This window comes from Trachurus japonicus, chromosome 14 (genome assembly GCF_045865225.1).
Source record: "Trachurus japonicus isolate A0001 chromosome 14, Traja_1.0".
Taxonomy (NCBI): Eukaryota; Metazoa; Chordata; class Actinopteri; order Carangiformes; family Carangidae; genus Trachurus; species Trachurus japonicus.
Genome location: NC_140920.1, coordinates 2,251,632 through 2,269,213, shown reverse-complemented (window position 1 = coordinate 2,269,213; position 17,582 = coordinate 2,251,632). Strand labels below are relative to the sequence as shown.

The window sequence follows — 17,582 nt, the reverse complement described above, 5'->3', positions numbered from 1 at the left end:
TTCATCATAAGATATTGCGGTTTCCTCCTCCATGATTATTATTTTTTCCATCCATCACGTCCTGTTTAGCTTCAGGACCTTCTCTGACTGATTGGAGACTTGTGGGTCAAAATTATGTTGACAAAGTGACGATTTACGATCGGAAGTTTGTCCGTTGTGTTTTATTTTTAAATTTACCAGATACTCTGTGCGTTTGACTTCCTGTGTGAGGGGCGACCTAATCGATGTAAATTGATGCATGATGGCTGTGTGATCCAGCAAAAATAGACCTATTGCATATCTCTACCGGACTGGAGGCGCACGCGTTGGAAATGCTTTGATTGACTTAAAGGGACTACGAGGAGTTTCGGAAAGCTAAGTGTTTTTACAATAAACTTCCCATGAGTCTCCGCACGCATGGTGAAATTCTTGGACCGGCGCAAGACGGACAAAAACGAAAACATTTGCCAAGAATGTTTTCATTGATCAAGAATGGAAGTCGGAGGTTGGAAGACGATCAGATACCATCGTAGTTCCGACCATAAATGATGCCAACTAGCAATCCAGCAGCGTTATTCCCATGACCCGCCGGGCAGCGTCTGGGAAACCGAAACTAGGAAATGCTGGACGAGTCGACCACTAAATAATAATATCAACATAACTTTAAAGACAGAACGATATATTTATCGAAAATGGACCCATTAATAAGTGGTAACTAGATTCATCCACATTAATATGAGACTCTTTTATAACCAAGAGCAAACTCCTCTGGGAATCTTTAAATGGGAGCAAATTGCTCCGGTGTTCGAAACGGAGTCGAAACAGAGCGGAGACGGAGACGGTGGAAATTGGGGAAAATACAGAAGCTTTGGTAGCGGTTGCTCAGAGGGAAGGGTACTTAATCATTGATGACGTCATTACTCAAGTAGAGTTTTGCTACTCGCACAACTGTGTACCATGTTGTTTTGGTGTTATGTACACTGTGGCAGCCATGACCAGGAAAACTGATGTCTGCAAATACTGAAATAGACAAAACGTACAGCGCAAGATATGTAGCGTTAAATCTGCATCAAGGATTTCCAGATCCATGCACAGAACCACTACTGAGGACACTTAACTTAGCTTACTCACTCAGTAAAATACCCCGGTGGACTGGGCTCTTGGTCACCAGACAGACACTGACTTCAGTGTATCTTCGTATCTTCGTATCTCCATGAAGCAGCTTTGCTCGGTCAACTCAAAGATCCTGGAGTGTTTTCCGCTCTTGCCGGTTACCCAAAGTGATATAGTAATACACATCTCGCGCGTAGGGAGTCAGGCCAAGCCAAGCTAGATGGAGTATTAATGCATATCACTTTGACACACGCTGACATTTTCCAAAATGTTTTTTTTATGTGTGATTGTGCCTGTTTTTTGTTTTTTGTTAGTTTTTTGTTTTCCTTTCTGTTGTTGCTGAGGTGTTCTCTGTAGCGTACCGCAGCGTCTCTACTGCTAATGCCACTGTTGCTAAAACCGCAGCCACTGCTGCTGTGGAGCTGAACAATAACATAAGATAACATGGAGGTGCATAATGTTATTTATGTTATTCCCCCCCATCCCCCCTTCCCTTCCTCCCATGGTTCTTTGAAGAATCCCAGTAAACCTAGCAGTACTGAAGCTCAATGAACAAGCCGTCTTAGACAAGTTGAAAAACAAGTGGTGGTATGACAAGGGGGAGTGTGGACACAAGGACTCCGGCAGAAAGGTCAGTTCTTGAGGTTATTCAGGCCTGGTCCCAAGGTCATGTGTTGGTTTACCCACCCACCCCCCCTCCCCACCCCCTCTTCCCCCATCAGACTTGCATCCAAACCCCTCAGACCTCCACCTGCGGTGCACTCTGAAAAGGAAAAGGCTCCTGAGGGTCTCATTTGTTGATGAGTAAAAAAAAAGAAATAGACAGAAACATCCTGATTTGTCCAGTTTAGGGTTAGAGTATCTTGTGTTTTTACTTTTAGCTTCTACACTTTAAACAGTAGTTACTTGGATGCACAGTAACTATGTTTCTGTGACTGTTGATAAACCCATTTCAAAGACTAAAGGACGGAGCCTCTTATCAAAAAACACGGTTGCATCAAAAGGCTCCATAGTTGAATGTAGATATGAATTAATAAGTTGAACAAGTGTTTGATAAAAGCTGTAACATTAACAGGTGTAGGTAGCAGTCAGCCAGCTTAGCATTGCATGAACAACTGGAAGCAGAGACAGCTAGTCCAGCGTACCCAACAGTACCGGGCTCCAACGCTCACTGACTGGTTTTCTACATCATGTTTCATCTGTACAAAATAAATTTACATCGGGTTGCCAACCGTCACTTAAATATGTAATCGTCCCGTATTTGGAAACTAAAAGTTGTGGCCCTTATTGAGCTGATGCACTTTGTTCCGTATTTTTGAAAATCCATATTGGGCGTTTTTTATTATAATCAAACAGTAGCCTACAGTTCAGACTTCAGAAAAAAACGATCGTAGAAGTGTAGAGAAGAATGTGAAAAGGAAGTCTGAGAGATCATTTATACAAAAAGAACTACACGTCTCCCAGTAAAATGTCTCATTTAGTCACTGAGGTTAAACAGTCTGGGTGAGGAGAGGAACGAGAGGCTTCAAGACGAGTCAGGGAGTTCTTTCACAGTCTCTTGTTTCTTTCTTGAGGCTGATATAGCATGTATTAAAGGGATAGTTCAACATTTTGGCAAATTGGCCCATTGCCATAATCCCTATAGTCACAGCAGTAGGTTCCTTACCTTTAATTGTCGGTGCAAGCTGTTTTTAGAACGGCGGAGCAGAGCCGTGAGCTGCTCAGAGCTACGCTACGGAGGCTCGTTATGGGATTTCTTGGTTTCCCTCATCAAACTCATCAAATACACAATACACAATCCAACAACTCCACAACGCTCTGGTGGACAAGTTGTGAGCTGCACATTCACCACGCTATGAGATAATAACACAACGTTACCACACAGAGTTGTTTTAGAGGGAAATTCATGTAAAACCACTGATGCACGTTGCCTTCAGGGACAGTTTTTCATCAACAGTCTCTGCATTTCCCTCTAAAACAACTCTGTCTGGTAACGTTGTGTTATTATCTCATAGCGTGGTGAATGTGCAGGTCACAACTTGTCCACCAGAGCGTTGTTGGATTGTGAGTTTGATGAGGGAAACCAAGAAATCCCATGAGCCTCCGTAGTGTAGCTCTGAGCAACCCTAAATATCCCTTTAATAATTATTCTGATTTTATGAAACCCAAACCGTTTCCCTTATTTTGACTTCAGGAAGTTGGCAACCCGATATACTTTTGTTTTTGTACAAATTAAACAAACGGTGTCTAAAATGTAAAGGTGCTGTTTCCACTTGTTTCTAGTGTTTGTGCTAAGCTAGGCTAACTTTAAGCATTAAGAGTGAATTCCTATTGGTTTCCTGAGGAGCCTTTAGTTTTCAGAGTGTGACCCTGCTGCTCGGCCAACGCTTCTGGAGATCAGGAGGACGACTTGGTCACAACGAACCGGAGCACGTGATGAAAAACCCTGTGACTCCAATTTGCACTTGACTCTCACAGTGTTTTATTACTAACTCGGTCTCCTCCACAAAACTTTATGCAAATGGACGAGGGGAGAGAAAATGAGCCAGGCTGGCTTTAGCCGACATTTTGGAGATAAGGGGGTTTTCATGGCTCCAGATCAGTGAGAAATCCATCAGATTTCTTCAGAGGCTTTTCTCTGCTCAGCTTCCTTCTGTTCTCCAGAAAATCCTGCGGTCAGCACAGTTCACTGGAAGCAGCCGCAGACAGACGGACAGACGGACGAGTGACTCTGCAGAAAAATGTGACTTTTTACATCACTTTACTTTTTAATCCGCGCCGCCCGTGGCTGCCGCATTTCCATTTATATTTTTAGAGGGTCCTGTGGTTGTGCAGTGTCCTGGAGTTTTTTTGGAGAAGGACTCGTTTTCAGGCTCATTTTCAGTCTTTCTCCGGAGAGAAGCAGCTTATTCTGCATCAACGTGACAAATCTGGCCTGGAGGAGAAACTCTTTCTCCGCTTTTTTTTTTTTTTTTTACACATGCACACGTCAGATGTGAAAAGTCAGATTTTAAAAACTGCAAATATATTTCCTGTCTCTCTCTCTCTCTCTCTCTCTCGCTCTCTTCTGCTATCACTCTACGGCTCTCTCCCTTCCTCTCTCTCTCTGTTTATGGCTGCTGACAAAGAGAAATCGAAGCTACTGACCACAGCTTCACCCCCTCCTTTACTTCCCCTAACACACTCACACTCTCAGGCACACACGCTGATGTTTTTGTCTCCAATCTGTCATGTACAGTACTTCCTGTTTCCTCTGAGCTGGAGGGAGGGAAACATTCATCAGTCTGTTTATCCGCGAGGACAGACAAACGATTTTAATGTCAGACTGAAGCTCCAGAGGGACGACCCAGTTCACACCGATGCAGATTCATTTTTTATAATAGACCTGATTTATCCACAGCCACTCAAAGCTGCAGTTAAAATGTATTTTGTTTGATTTAAATATAGCAAAAAAACACAAACTGCAAATTCACAACCAATGCAATAATGGAAACTCAGCTGAGGAAATCCAGGCCTCCAGAGTCAAATACCAAAGTCTTCAACGTCAGGTTTATTTTTTACGGGGCCGGGGGTCGATGGTGCGTCGCCACTGAAGGACGATCTCCTGGAACTTTTCCTGGGGCTAAACGAGTCCCTGCCTCAGGGTCGGTACATAATCAGAGCGGAGAGTGACGCCAACAGAAAGCACAAAAATAGTTTCAAGTTTAGTTTATTTGTCATATACATTAAAAAGTAGGATGTACAGTCAATGCATTGAAATGTAGTCTGCCCTGGCTCACTCTCAACCCTTAAAAAGTAAACAATCAAAAAAAAAATTAAAAACTAATAATGACAGTAGCATAATATAAACAATGACAAGTAAAAAAACAAGCATATACCATAAGAAGCATCAATAAATAAGTCAAACAATCTGCTGATCTGCGACCTACACATTCATTTATTCCTACATTCACAATCATTCACACTCATTTAAAGCAGTCATTATACAATATAAGCCCCAATAAATACATCAATCAATCACTAAGCAGCACTTTTATAGCCCAGCCTTGTTAGAAAGTGTCTCCACTGATGGAACAACAACAACAGTAAGAGCAGTAAAAGAAGACAAGATGTAGGGTAAGTGGACAAACAAAACTATTAAAGAGGAACTTCTGTAGGATTTCCACTTTAACTCAGCTCCATGTCCCTTGTCTCCAGCTCCAGAGTCCTAGTTCTGGTTAAATCAATGACTTGTAGTAGTCCAGCGAGTCTTATATGTTTCTGCCTCTTAAATTTGAACTTCCTTAATGGAAATGGGGCTGTTAACTTCAGTACCTTCAACAAGAAGACAATGAGGGACACTCTCTCCACCATTCCTAAAAACAAAAAAACAAAAAGTAAAACAAAAAATCAACAGCTAGATAAATGTCACCTTTCGGAACTTTATTAAGGTTTCTCCAAATCACAGTAACACAAGTGACAAAACAAGAGGAACAGTATGAAACTAAAATGAGGAGAAAATTAAATATTTGAAAATAGAGATTGACAGGATTAACATCCTCAAAGCTGACAGAGTTAGTGCTGATTTTATAAAATAATGAGGATGACAATCAAGAAAAAATATCTTAGCTCTACTAACTCACTTTCTTTGTTACAAACTCCTGCCGCCACACAGAATAGGTGAAATAAAAGAGAATAACCACAACCCCCAATCCACGCATCCACATAATGACGTAAAAGCTCAATGCGACAATGTTATAAGTCCATACAAATATAAACAAAAGCCAACGGTTTTATGGGTAAAAGAGACAATGTTCACATCTAATACCACTAAGGGTTAAGTTCAGTTCATATTTATCTATAATTCAGTTTTTTCTCAATGACATTTTAAAAAAAACAAAAAAAAATGTCCCTTTAGATGAGATGAACTTGGATTTCAGTCTGACTTTAAAGCGTCTTGAGGTTTTCTCAGCGGCTGATTGGCCGACGTTACAGTGACAGTTTGGAGAGGAAAGCCCACTGATAGGCTCCTCCCCCTCCCCCTCCCTGACCTCAGACTGTACATGCAGCGTCCAATAGGACTTCTGTTTCCTCCTGTTCAACTGTTGATTCACTGTCTCTCAACAGGTTGCATGCTATTGGATGAGGAAGCTAAGTCATGTTGCCATGCCCACCAAACAAACAAACCAACAGTGATGCATGTGTCAGACTAAAACACTGAAGCACTGAAACAAAGATGAAACAGTTTAACTCCCAGTCAGAGGAAGAAGATGAGACCAAACTGTGGTTGAAGCAGGAAGAGGACCTTAATGATCCATGATCAATCAATCAATCAATATTTTTATTTTTACCTCATTCTGTTTGAGTTTCTGTGCATGAAACTGCATGTGACGTTCACATCTGGACTTTCAAAGGCTGTGGTTTGAGGCGACGGAAATTCAAACTAGTTTTTAAAGATTTGTGGGACCGACAAAAAAAAAAAAATCTTCCATGAACATGTAATTATTTGGTTTTTTAATGTGTTCATTATAGATCCCCATTAGTCCCCCAATTTAGTTCATATACTCAATAATATTGATTTAATATTGTATTGAATTTCCATTTATAGAATAAATGTGCAAAAACGTATATAAGTAACCTTATAGAAACTGGATTAATTCCCCATAGTGACATAAATGTCTATAAGGCCATATAAATCTATATGTTAAAGCCTATATTTCAGTATTATTAGACCAGTTTCTTCTGATGTAAAGGAACATTTTTATGCATGTTATTGATATATAAATTGATTATACAGTTAACATAAAATGTTTGAACCATATAAAACTATCTCATACTGTAGCCGTTTTTCTATAGGTATGTAAAATGTATATGTAAATATATGTAGCCTCCATAAATTACAATAATAATAATAGTGAGATATAAACTTTTATTTTCATATTAAATATGTTTGTATAATGCTCAATTTTTAAAACGTATTATTTTAGAGCTGTTTACAAGAGGAGATCATGACCTTTGACTTTAATATAGAGCTAAAAGAACAGTTTACATTACTCTTGACATGAAGACGTGTGTTTATGTCACATAGTATAACATAAACCATAATAACCATGAACCTCGGTTGCCATGTTTGACCCAGAATTGGAAGTGAATTGATTTTAAGCGTGGCCTCTGACCACATCCTTTCTTTTCCCATAAAATGACCTAGCCGAGATGCCCTGCTTGAAAATAAATATATTTATTTAAGTAAAATACAGTTATACTGTTGTAATGGGCAAAGCTGTGCATGATAATATCTGATACTGCAGTAATTATTAGCATTCCTTCCAGTTTGAAACAACATTTTGAATAATGAACATTGACCAAATTTCTACCCCTAATCTGGCAACATATCTCATGGGATACATACATTTCAAAAGCTGCTAAGTAACACCACAAACACAGTTGGAACATTTTTTCTTCATGAGAATGTTTAGACAACTGTTCTAATTCATTTTAGGAATTTATACTGTTGTTTTATTGAAAATAAGTATGATTATTTATTATTTTAGAGCTGTTTACAAGAGGAGATCATGACCTTTGACTTTAATATAGAGCTAAAAGAACAGTTTACATTACTCTTGACATGAAGACGTGTGTTTATGTCACATATTATAACATAAACCATAATAACCATGAACCTCGGTTGCCATGTTTGACCCAGAATTGGAAGTGAATTGATTTGAAGCGTCTCCTCTGTGTCGCAGCCTTCGAACGTCAGACGACGTCTGTGATAAATATAAAACCGGTTTAGCTTCAGACAGAGAGAGAGTGAGACAATGATCTGATTCTGCACCACGATTGGTTGTTCCCTGACCCCGCCCCTCTGCGCTGACAGGACAAGACGAGCGCGCTCAGTCTGAGCAACGTGGCCGGGGTCTTCTACATCCTGATTGGCGGGCTGGGCCTGGCCATGCTGGTGGCGCTGGTCGAGTTCTGCTACAAGTCTCGGATCGAGTCCAGGAGGATGAAGGTGAGTCGAGGCTTCATTCTCCAACTGACTGACAGGTGGTACCTTACCAGGAGAAGGTAGAAGCAGTAGAAGATCAAGTTGTTGTGTAGAATTTTATTAAAAGTGATTGTTAATTGTTTCTTCCATTGTGGTAAAGCATCATATTCAGGGTCCATCACCATCTTACGTAACATCACAATCAAAGACTTTTTCAGGCACAATTCTCTCACATTCAAGGACCAAACTCATCTCGTTTACATAATTTATGTCGTCATTAGTTGGCAGAGTGACCGTATTTTGATTTCCAAAAAAAAAGACACTCAGCTCCACCTCGAGATACTTAAATGATACTTGGAAGTTTCACAAAGATGCTTCAGATAGATAGATAGAGTATGTCTTATCTGTATGGATAGAAAATTCAGCTGTACAAGAAAATGATCTCTCCAAGTCTCCATAACCATAGACATAAATTCAATAAAATAACTCCTATAAGAAGAGTCTGTCCGGTCTCGAACCTGTACCACTGCAGTTTAAACTCACACACTTCAATCAATGAATCAGTGAAGCTGCACACACACAAAGTGCCATCAATTTAAAGGGATAGTTCAACATTTTGTCAAATTGGCCCATTGCCATAATCCCTATAGTCATAGCAGTAGGTTTCGTTACCTTTAATTGTCGTTGCAAGCTATTTTTAGAACGGTGGAGCAGAGCCGTGAGCTGCTCAGAGCTACGCTACTAATGGAGGCTCATTATGGGATTTCTTGGTTTCCCTCCATCAAACTCATCAAATACACAATCCAACAACTCCACAACGCTCTGGTGGACAAGTTGTGACCTGCACATTCACCACGCTATGAGATAATAACACAACGTTACCACACAGAGTTGTTTTAGAGGGAAATTCATGCAAAACCACTGATGCGCGTTGCCTTCAGGGACAGTTTTTCAGGTATCAGTCTCTGTATTTCCCTCTAAAACAACCAAACACAGCCGTGGTTCCTGGTTCCTCAGCCTCCGTCGGAGAGACACCGAGCTCTCAGCTGCTGCTCGTCGTCGGCGTGTGTAAGTGATGAAACGGCGGCCGCCTCATTACAGACGGCAGCGACGGCGGCGGTTTACACTGAGACTTTGATGGGCTCCTCCAAAGGAACAAACAAGTCATTAGAGCCATTTTCTCCTCGGCGGCCGGTCTGTCTGTCTGTGGCTCCGCTCTCCGGCCGGACTTTGTTATTCTCTTCACACACGAGCGTCTGAGCACAAAGCTGTGACATGAAACCGTTTGGCCCACGGCGACGGCTGACACAACCACGTGTGCAGGATTTCATCATCATCATCATCATCATCAGTCGCAGCAGCAGCAGCAGAGTTACCTGCTGCAGGTGGAGGTGGACGAAGGGTTCATCATCAGCATCAGTCATCGATAAATTATTGATGCTTTGTACAAACTTTGTACCGAAAGCCTTAAAAAACAAAAAAAACACTTGATGCTGTAGTGAGAGGAAGTGAGTGTGAGAGTTGTTGTTGTTAAGGTCCATAAAGAATCAGATGGATCAGCAGAATCAATAACAGAATCGGTATCAATAAAATCTCATCAGTTCTCATCCCACAGTCGTACACAGTTAAATACTAATGTCTGCACATTACAACAGGAGATATTAAAGCAGAAGTAAGCAGAATGTTTGTGTTAATCTAAGTCTTAAATAGTTGTATCTTCCGACAGCAATCACTTCTATAGAGTGTTTGGTCTGAAACACGGGTCTGTCAGTCACTCTGCTCTGCTCTGAGCCCAGGAGAAAACTTTCCTTGTATCCTACAACCTTTATCCAATGAGGAGAGAGAACGGCATAAAGGGGCAGTCCTCTCTGTGTGTGCAGCCAAGGGATGCGCCTGAATGTGGTGACGTAGGGACGAGGGCGGGGACTGCTAACTCCATCTGCTTACAGGAAGTTAGCCAAAACCACCGGATCGCTGACTTCTGCTTTAACAAGAAAATCTAAACATTCATTCTGTTAGAGCTAAATATTAGGAAACTAGAGCCTGGAATTGTCCTTTAAAGGACTGCATTTATTTACATTTTATTTAGAAGAATACGGAGCCCCAGATATGACATGCGGGGGAAAAATAATAATTTGTGGCCACGAAATCTAGCTAGATCCTCTCGTTAACTTATTCTGCAGACCTGGTCCGGGCTCGATTCTGGTCAGAGTTTCAGCTTGAAATCGACTAAAAAAGTGTCTTTCACGGCCATTTTCAGAGCTCAACAATGTGCAGCTGTCTTTAGAAATAAATGAGAGGCAGTGAGTTGAGCGGTAAATTACATTTACACTGTAATAATGAATCTCTGCAATGAATGTCTTTGTAGTTCATCCCCAGCCTAAATAAAACACTACCATACTATCCCTGTCCATTGTGTGACAGCGTGACTGTTCCTGTTTGAGAAGGTCAGTCGATTTGGAATAATATACTATTATGTTTTAGTATTTCGTCCGCACGTTATACCTATTTCGTGGGAACTAATTAGTATTTCGTGGCCCCAATTTTTTTTTTTTTCCCGCATGTCATATCTGGGTCTCCGTAGAGAATACAATTCAATTACAATTCTTTATTTAATTATTTATTTAAACTTGATACACATTTACCAATGATCCAAACATGTTATTTAATAATAAAAGACTGTGTTCAATGGAAACGTTGTGTTTCAAAACAACACGTTTCAGTGATATTTCAGACTGAACCTTTCCCCTTCTCTCTGTCTCACAGGAGCTGATCGACGCCGCCATGATGAGCACCAGCCTCGGTGGGATGGGAGGAGGAGGAGGAGGAGGAGGAGGAGTGGCGGTGGTTGGAGGAGAAAGAGAAAGAGAAAGAGGAGAAAGAGGAGGAGTGTCGGGACTGGGAGGAGAGAACGGACGTGTGGTGGCGCACGACTTCCCCAAAGCCGGAGCTCAGGGTTTACCCTGCATGAGCAAGGCAGCCGGCCTGGGACTGTCCTCCACCGGCATGTGATCAAACCCAGAGCTCTGATTGGACGCTGCGCTCTCACCTGTCTGTCTGTCAGTCTGTCGCTGAGGAAGGTAAGGAGAGACGGAGGGAAAAGAAAGAATAAAATAATATAGAGAGGGAAGGAGAAGGAGAAAGAGAGAATGAAAAGGAAGGAAGAGAGGAAAGAAAAAAGAGATGCAGAAAAAGAAAAGGATAGCGGGAAGAGAGGGATGGAAATGAGAGGAAGAGGATGGATGGAGAGATGAAGAAAGGAGGGATAAAGGGTGGGAGAAAAAGGGATGGAGGAGAGGAAAGAGGTGGATGAAGATCAGATATATCAAGAAGAGATGAAAGGAGGAGGGAAAAGGAAGAAATGTGGATTAGTGAAGAAGATGAAAGGAGATATTAAGAAATAAACGAGGGAGTAAAGACAGGATGAGAGGAAAAGGGAGAGATGATGAAGGAGAAGTTGGATTGAATGGACGATCAGAAAAGGAGAAAGGAGGGAAATCCGTCCGACAGGCCGACAGAAGGACGAGCGTTCACGTTCACGTTCACCCTCGGACGAACGGAGCTCTGGTGGACGGATGCACCTGAACACACCACGGAGCTCCTGCCAGACGAGCACCAGGGCTTAACGAACCTTTTCTAACGACGAGCGCTGTCTTAAACCGAACTCCTCCTCCTCCTCCGCAATAACACGGCCTGAGGTGGCCACAGAGGGGGGAGGGGCTTTTTAACTCTGAAGACTGAATCAATGATCACTGCACCCTCCTCTTCCTCCCCCTTCACCCTCCTCCTCCTCCCCCCTTCACCCTCCTCTTCCTCTCTCTTCACCCCCCTCTTCCTCCCCCACTCCTCCCCCCTCCTGTCCAGCAGTAACACTGAGCTTGGTCACGTTTTCACACTAGAAGCCACTTTGATATCGGAGAGTTTGAGCATGTCGACGTTTTAAAGCTTTTTTTTCTTTCTTTTTTTTTTCCTCTGATCACTGCACTGCAAAAACTCAAAATCTTTCCAAGAATATTTGTCTTATTTCTTGTCAAAATGTCTCATTTCTAGTCAAAACTAATCTCTTTCCACTTAAAATAAGGCTCATCATCTAAAAATTTACTGTTCTTTAGACAATTTTCATTTGTTTCAAACTAATTTTCAATTGAAATAAGTAGAAAATCTGCCAGTGAAAGCAGGTTTTTTGTGCTTGTAGCCTAATAAGAAAGAAAAACTTGCTCCACTATCAGATTTTTCTACTTATTTCAAGTGAAAATCTGCTTGAAAGAAGTAAAAAGTGTCTAAAAACAAGCTACTTTTAATGTGAAAGAGATTAGTTTTGCCTAGAAATGAGACAAATATTCTTGGTAAGATTTTGAGTTTTTGCAGTGATGATGTCACAGCTGAGACGACACCGGAGTCACATGATTCGTTCAGGCACAACTTTGTTTTGATTGATTGATTGTTTTTCTCTTTTTGCTTCATGAGAAGTCGACGTTTGATCATCAACAACAATGACACAAAAACAAAAAAAGTCCATCACCGTCTCTCAGAGTCGAAGCCGACGTCTTCGTTTCTTCAAACCCTCAAGAAAGTGAAAAAGAAAATGTCACAGGAAGGAGCCGAGTTTAATATTCTGTCAACTAATCAATCAATAAATCAATTAACCAATCAATAAATCAATTAACCAATCAGAATCTGAGCTAGAAAACAGTTTAACATTCAGCCAGCGACTTACAGTGTAAATATATTGTAATACACTGGTTTCCACTGGTTCTACTCAGTAACTAAGTACTTTTACTTAAGTATATTCACCTGTTATTTGTTCTTTATTGCTTCTCTGCATCTCCGTGAAGTACTTTTACTCTGAAGCATATTTTTAATCAGTAAATGAAAGTTCTTTTATTTTGAAAATGCCTGCAGGAAACAAACAAAACTGTCGTAGCTTTTGTTGAGGTCGGAGTCAAAATCATAAACTAGTGCTGCTCCGAAAGAATAATAGAAGGAATAGAGATAAAAATAGGACATGAATATAGGTGTAAAATATAAGACTTAATGTTCTATAATTATAATATAGATACAAGAACTAATAAATACGTGAGGATTTGAGTTTTAAGATGCACTCATTGTTCATTTAAAGGGACATTGTGTAACTTCTCCTGTTATCTATTCACGAAAATTGATTATTTGGTTCTTCAGTCTGTTTTTCATTAACCAGTAATCCCCCCCATCAACAAAGTGAAGTGTTCCTTTCAGCTCTGAATGAGCCGTTCATATCATTCATATCTCCATGGAGCGGGTAAGCTCGGTGCTGCTGCCATGTGGTGTCGCCATGTTTTTACGTTCAGTGGCAGTGTGACGGTAGGAAACCACACTGCAAAAACTCAAAATCTTACCAAAAATATTTGTCTTATTTCTAGTTTTCTAACAAATCAAATTATACTCAAAATAAGACTCGTCACATTAAAAGCAGCTTGTTTTTAGACACTTTTTACTTCTTTCAAGCAGATTTTCACTTGAAATAAGCAGAAAAATCTGATAGTGGAGCAAGTTTTTCTTTCTTATTACAAGCACAAAGAACTTGCTTTCACTGGCAGATTTTACTTTATAGGTGATGATGTGGAAAGAGTTTAGTTTTGACTAGAAATTAGACATTTTGACAAGAAATAAGACAAATATTCTTGGAAAGATTTTGAGTTTTTGCAGTGCACGGAAACTCAGCGGAGACACCGCAGCTGTCGGCTCAGTCACCGCGGTAACGCAGTGAGGAGGAATGGAGCGTTACACTGATGCTGCATTCACCTGCAGTCGGGCAGACGGCCGTCGCTAACAAACCAGATGTCATTTTAGTCACAGAAGTCCAGAGAAAGCCGGTAAAACAATACCACATCGCCATGACAACATATTGTCACGTGTATTGTTTTGCCTCGTGCTGACGGACCACTTGTTTACATAGAGGCTTGTTTAAGCCTGTCGTCCGTCTGCCGTCTGCCCAATTTCAGGTGAATGCAACATGAAAAATACCATTGAGTTGCTTGTGATATACAACCACAACGCTAGATGGGAGGAATTCTTACACAATGTACCTTTAATGGAGATGATGCAACGCTCCTCTTCCCTCTGTTTGCACAAAGACGGGAGCTGTGGGCGGAGTCATCGCATCCTGCAAGACCAATCAAAACGTACGCACTAACTATTAACGCATGACGTACAAGAACACCGGCCGTGTTGTTTGCATGTTAAAGGGGAACTATGCAAGATTTTTTTTTTTTTTGTACCTTAATTAAACAGCTTCTTAGTAACTGTGATGTGAGTTAAATGAGTTGTGTAACTAGTTCCAGGGAGAATGGAGCGTCTCTTGGCTGAAAACCAACCTTGTAGCCTAAGATCAGAGCCTCCGACCCGGTGTCCCAGCTCTCGTCTCCATGGCGACACCGCCACACAAACGTTAAACACGCTAACCCGTAACCTGTAATCTCTTGTTGATGACAGATAAGACTACACAGATATACACATGGTAACATGGTAGATGATGATGATGATGATGATGAGTCTCGGCCTCTTTATAAACCCTCACACACTGCAAAAAAAAATATTTGTCTTATTTCTTGTCAAAATGTCTCATTTCTAGTCAAAACTAATCTTTTTCCACTTTAAAGAAGACTCATCACCTAAAAATTAACTTGTTTTTAGACAATTTTCACTTGTTTCAAACTAATTTTCACTTGAAATAAGTAGAAAAATCTGCCAGTGAAAGCATGTTTTTTTGTGCTTGTAATAAGAAAGAAAAACTTGCTCCACTATCAGATTTTTCTACTTATTTCAAGTGAAAATCTGCTTGAAAGAAGTAAAAAGTGTCTAAAAACAAGCTACTTTCTATGTGATGAGTCTTATTTTAAGTAGAATGAGATTTGTTTTGACTGGAAATAAGACAACTATTCTTGGTAAGATTTTGAGTTGTTGCAGTGCAGTTGTGTTTCCTCCTGTATTCCTTCGTCTAAACAATGAAAATCACCAGCTGTCGTTTCCAAAAATCACAATTTGGAGAAAAAAAACCTGCAAAAAAACCGAACAAACACAGAGAGAAGCAGATGTTTGTGATGTCAGAGGAGTTTGAGGCGACGTCATCGAAGAGGAGAAAACACGATCAGGGAGTTTTTCCTTCTCGACCGACGGTGACGTGGCGTTCACTGACCCTCGTAGAACAGAAACCTGTTCACACAAGCTCCACCGATACTTTTTAAATATCCTCAGAAACATAAAGCGCTCGCACCCCCCACCCCAACCCCCCTCCCGGTCGCCGCGGTGACCAATCAGCTGCCTCGGTTGGTCCAGTGTTTCTGCATCTCTTTCTCCTGCATCTTCTCCCGGCGACACGACGAGAACTTTTTATACAAACGTCAGGAATCAATCAGTCGTCCACATTTGTATGATGTTAACGAACCGTGCCAAGCTCCACCTGTAAATAAAGTTCTTTATGGGTTTATAATCTTTTGAGTTTGTTGATTACATTCAGATCAGTAACTCTATTTAAATAAAAACTCAGACATCATCTCGATTCGTGTCATTTCTTCTGTTGACAAAACGGTGATTAAGGTTCAAGTCACTTCAGTTGATCCACAGTTTCTTTAAAACCTTCACTTCCTCAGTTCAGGTGTGAAAGTCACTTCTGAGATGATCTGGACCAGATGTGACCATGTTGAAGGACGGACCACTTCACTGACTCATTATGAACTGAAAATATTTTATTATTTCAAATAAAACATGACACTTAATTTCATTGTAAGTATGAAACAGTAAGGCCGCTCATGGAAAACAAAATGAGAGGAGGGAGTTTTTCTTTTCATTATGCACTAGTCTGTGAGAATAAAGTCTGCTCTGCTCAGTTGTTTTATCCTGCATCCGAGCGCGACTGCTGTGTTCACGTCTGAACCAAATGTAGCCAATGTCATATCTGGCCCTCTGCGTTGTGTTTCTCACGGCCTGCCCTAGGTGGGGTTCGATCCCACGACCTCCCGCACCTGAGGCGACGATGCTAACCTCTTCACCAAGAGGTTGGCAACCGCTTGGCAGGTTGGTTAGCACGTCTTTTATGGGTGGAGTGAGTGCACATCCGTTACACAAACAAACCAATCTTTGTGGTCAAACACTTCCTGTTTCAGAACAACTGCTCCAAACAAGCCACTGGTCTGAATACATACACCCTTGGTTGCAAAGACCAGAGAGCTCAAACCGAGGATGAGGTGAAACCGTTTTGGTACAGAAACAGCTGATGGTGAACTTGTTGATCAATCAGACTGATCTTAAAACACAAAACCAGAAGTGGATCCGTAGTATTTCCCAAAGTTTGAGAGAACTGTGGAGTTGTGCAGACGGCGTGAGGAGCAAACAGAAACCCAGAACCTGTGGGTTTCCATCTTCTACCTACTTTAAGGTTTTGCAGAGAGAGAGAGATGTTGGGCCTCCACCGTGATGATGACTCTGGTGTGACGGGAGTGAAAAGTTCATTGTGTCTTGAGTCACAGTCACAGAACAAACTGTTTCTCTTCAGGTGAGTTCAGGTGTCACTGTAAAGCCAGGCAGTTCATTTGTGTTTCAGTTGTTGAAATATTTTTCAGAGAAAATGAAGCAGCAGCAGAAAACCGACACTGTTCATGAACAGTTGGTTTCTTCTCCTTCTTCACTGCAAAAACTCTAAATCTTTCCAAGAATATTTGTCTTATTTCTTGTCAAAATATCTCATTTCTAGTCAAAACTAATCTCTTTTCACTTAAAATAAGACTCATCACGTAAAAATTTACTTGTTTTTAGATCATTTTCACTTGTTTCAAACAAATTTTCACTTGAAATAAGTAGAAAAATCTGCCAGTGAAAGCAAGTTTTTTGTGCTTGTAATAAGAAAGAAAAACTTGCTCCACTATCAGATTTTTCTACTTATTTCAAGTGAAAATTTGCTTGAAAGAAGTAAAAAGTGTAAAAAGCTACTTTTTAACGTGATGAGTCTTATTTTAAGTAGAATGAGATTTGTTTTTACTAGAAATGACATTTTGACTAGAAATAAGACAAATATTCTTGGTAAGATTTTGGGTTTTTGCAGTGTTCTTTTACTCTTCACCTCATCGATCTCTCTGATGTCTTCCTCATTTCTCTCTGCAACTTTTCCTTCTCTTCTCTTCTTTCTCTTCTCTTCCCTTCACAGAAACTCTCATTACCCTCGTCTCTCTCTCTCTCTCTCCGTCCTGGTTTCTCTTCATTAGCTTCCTCTGCTCTTCGCCGAGCTCACAGCTACAGTAGGAACCTTCGTTTAGGGGCTGGGCGTCCTGAGGGGGGGGACATCATATCACGTAACACCTCATTACACTCACAGAGACAGACGGGGGCTGAGACAAAGCTGACAATTAACGCCAGAAAAGCCCCGATTAGGACTCTGTGGCCCATTAGCTTCTCCTGGGAGCCGCTCGGACAGCGAGGAGGAGGAGGAGGAGGAGGAGGAGGAGGAGGAGGAGGAGGAGGAGCTGGGGCCCTGAGGGGCTGTAGTGCCGGC

At 41.1% G+C, this 17,582-nt stretch overlaps 1 pseudogene across 1 annotated transcript in view; it reads left to right on the top strand.

The window, feature by feature from the left end:
- Positions 1-11,226, top strand: part of LOC146974003 (glutamate receptor 1-like) — a 115,371-nt pseudogene extending 104,145 nt beyond the window's left edge. Inside the window, exons 18-19 of the transcript XR_015037651.1 lie at positions 7,949-8,083; positions 10,826-11,226. The product of XR_015037651.1 is annotated as a glutamate receptor 1-like (transcript). The remainder of the gene's footprint in view (positions 1-7,948; positions 8,084-10,825) is intronic.
- The last annotated feature ends 6,356 nt before the right edge of the window (positions 11,227-17,582 follow it).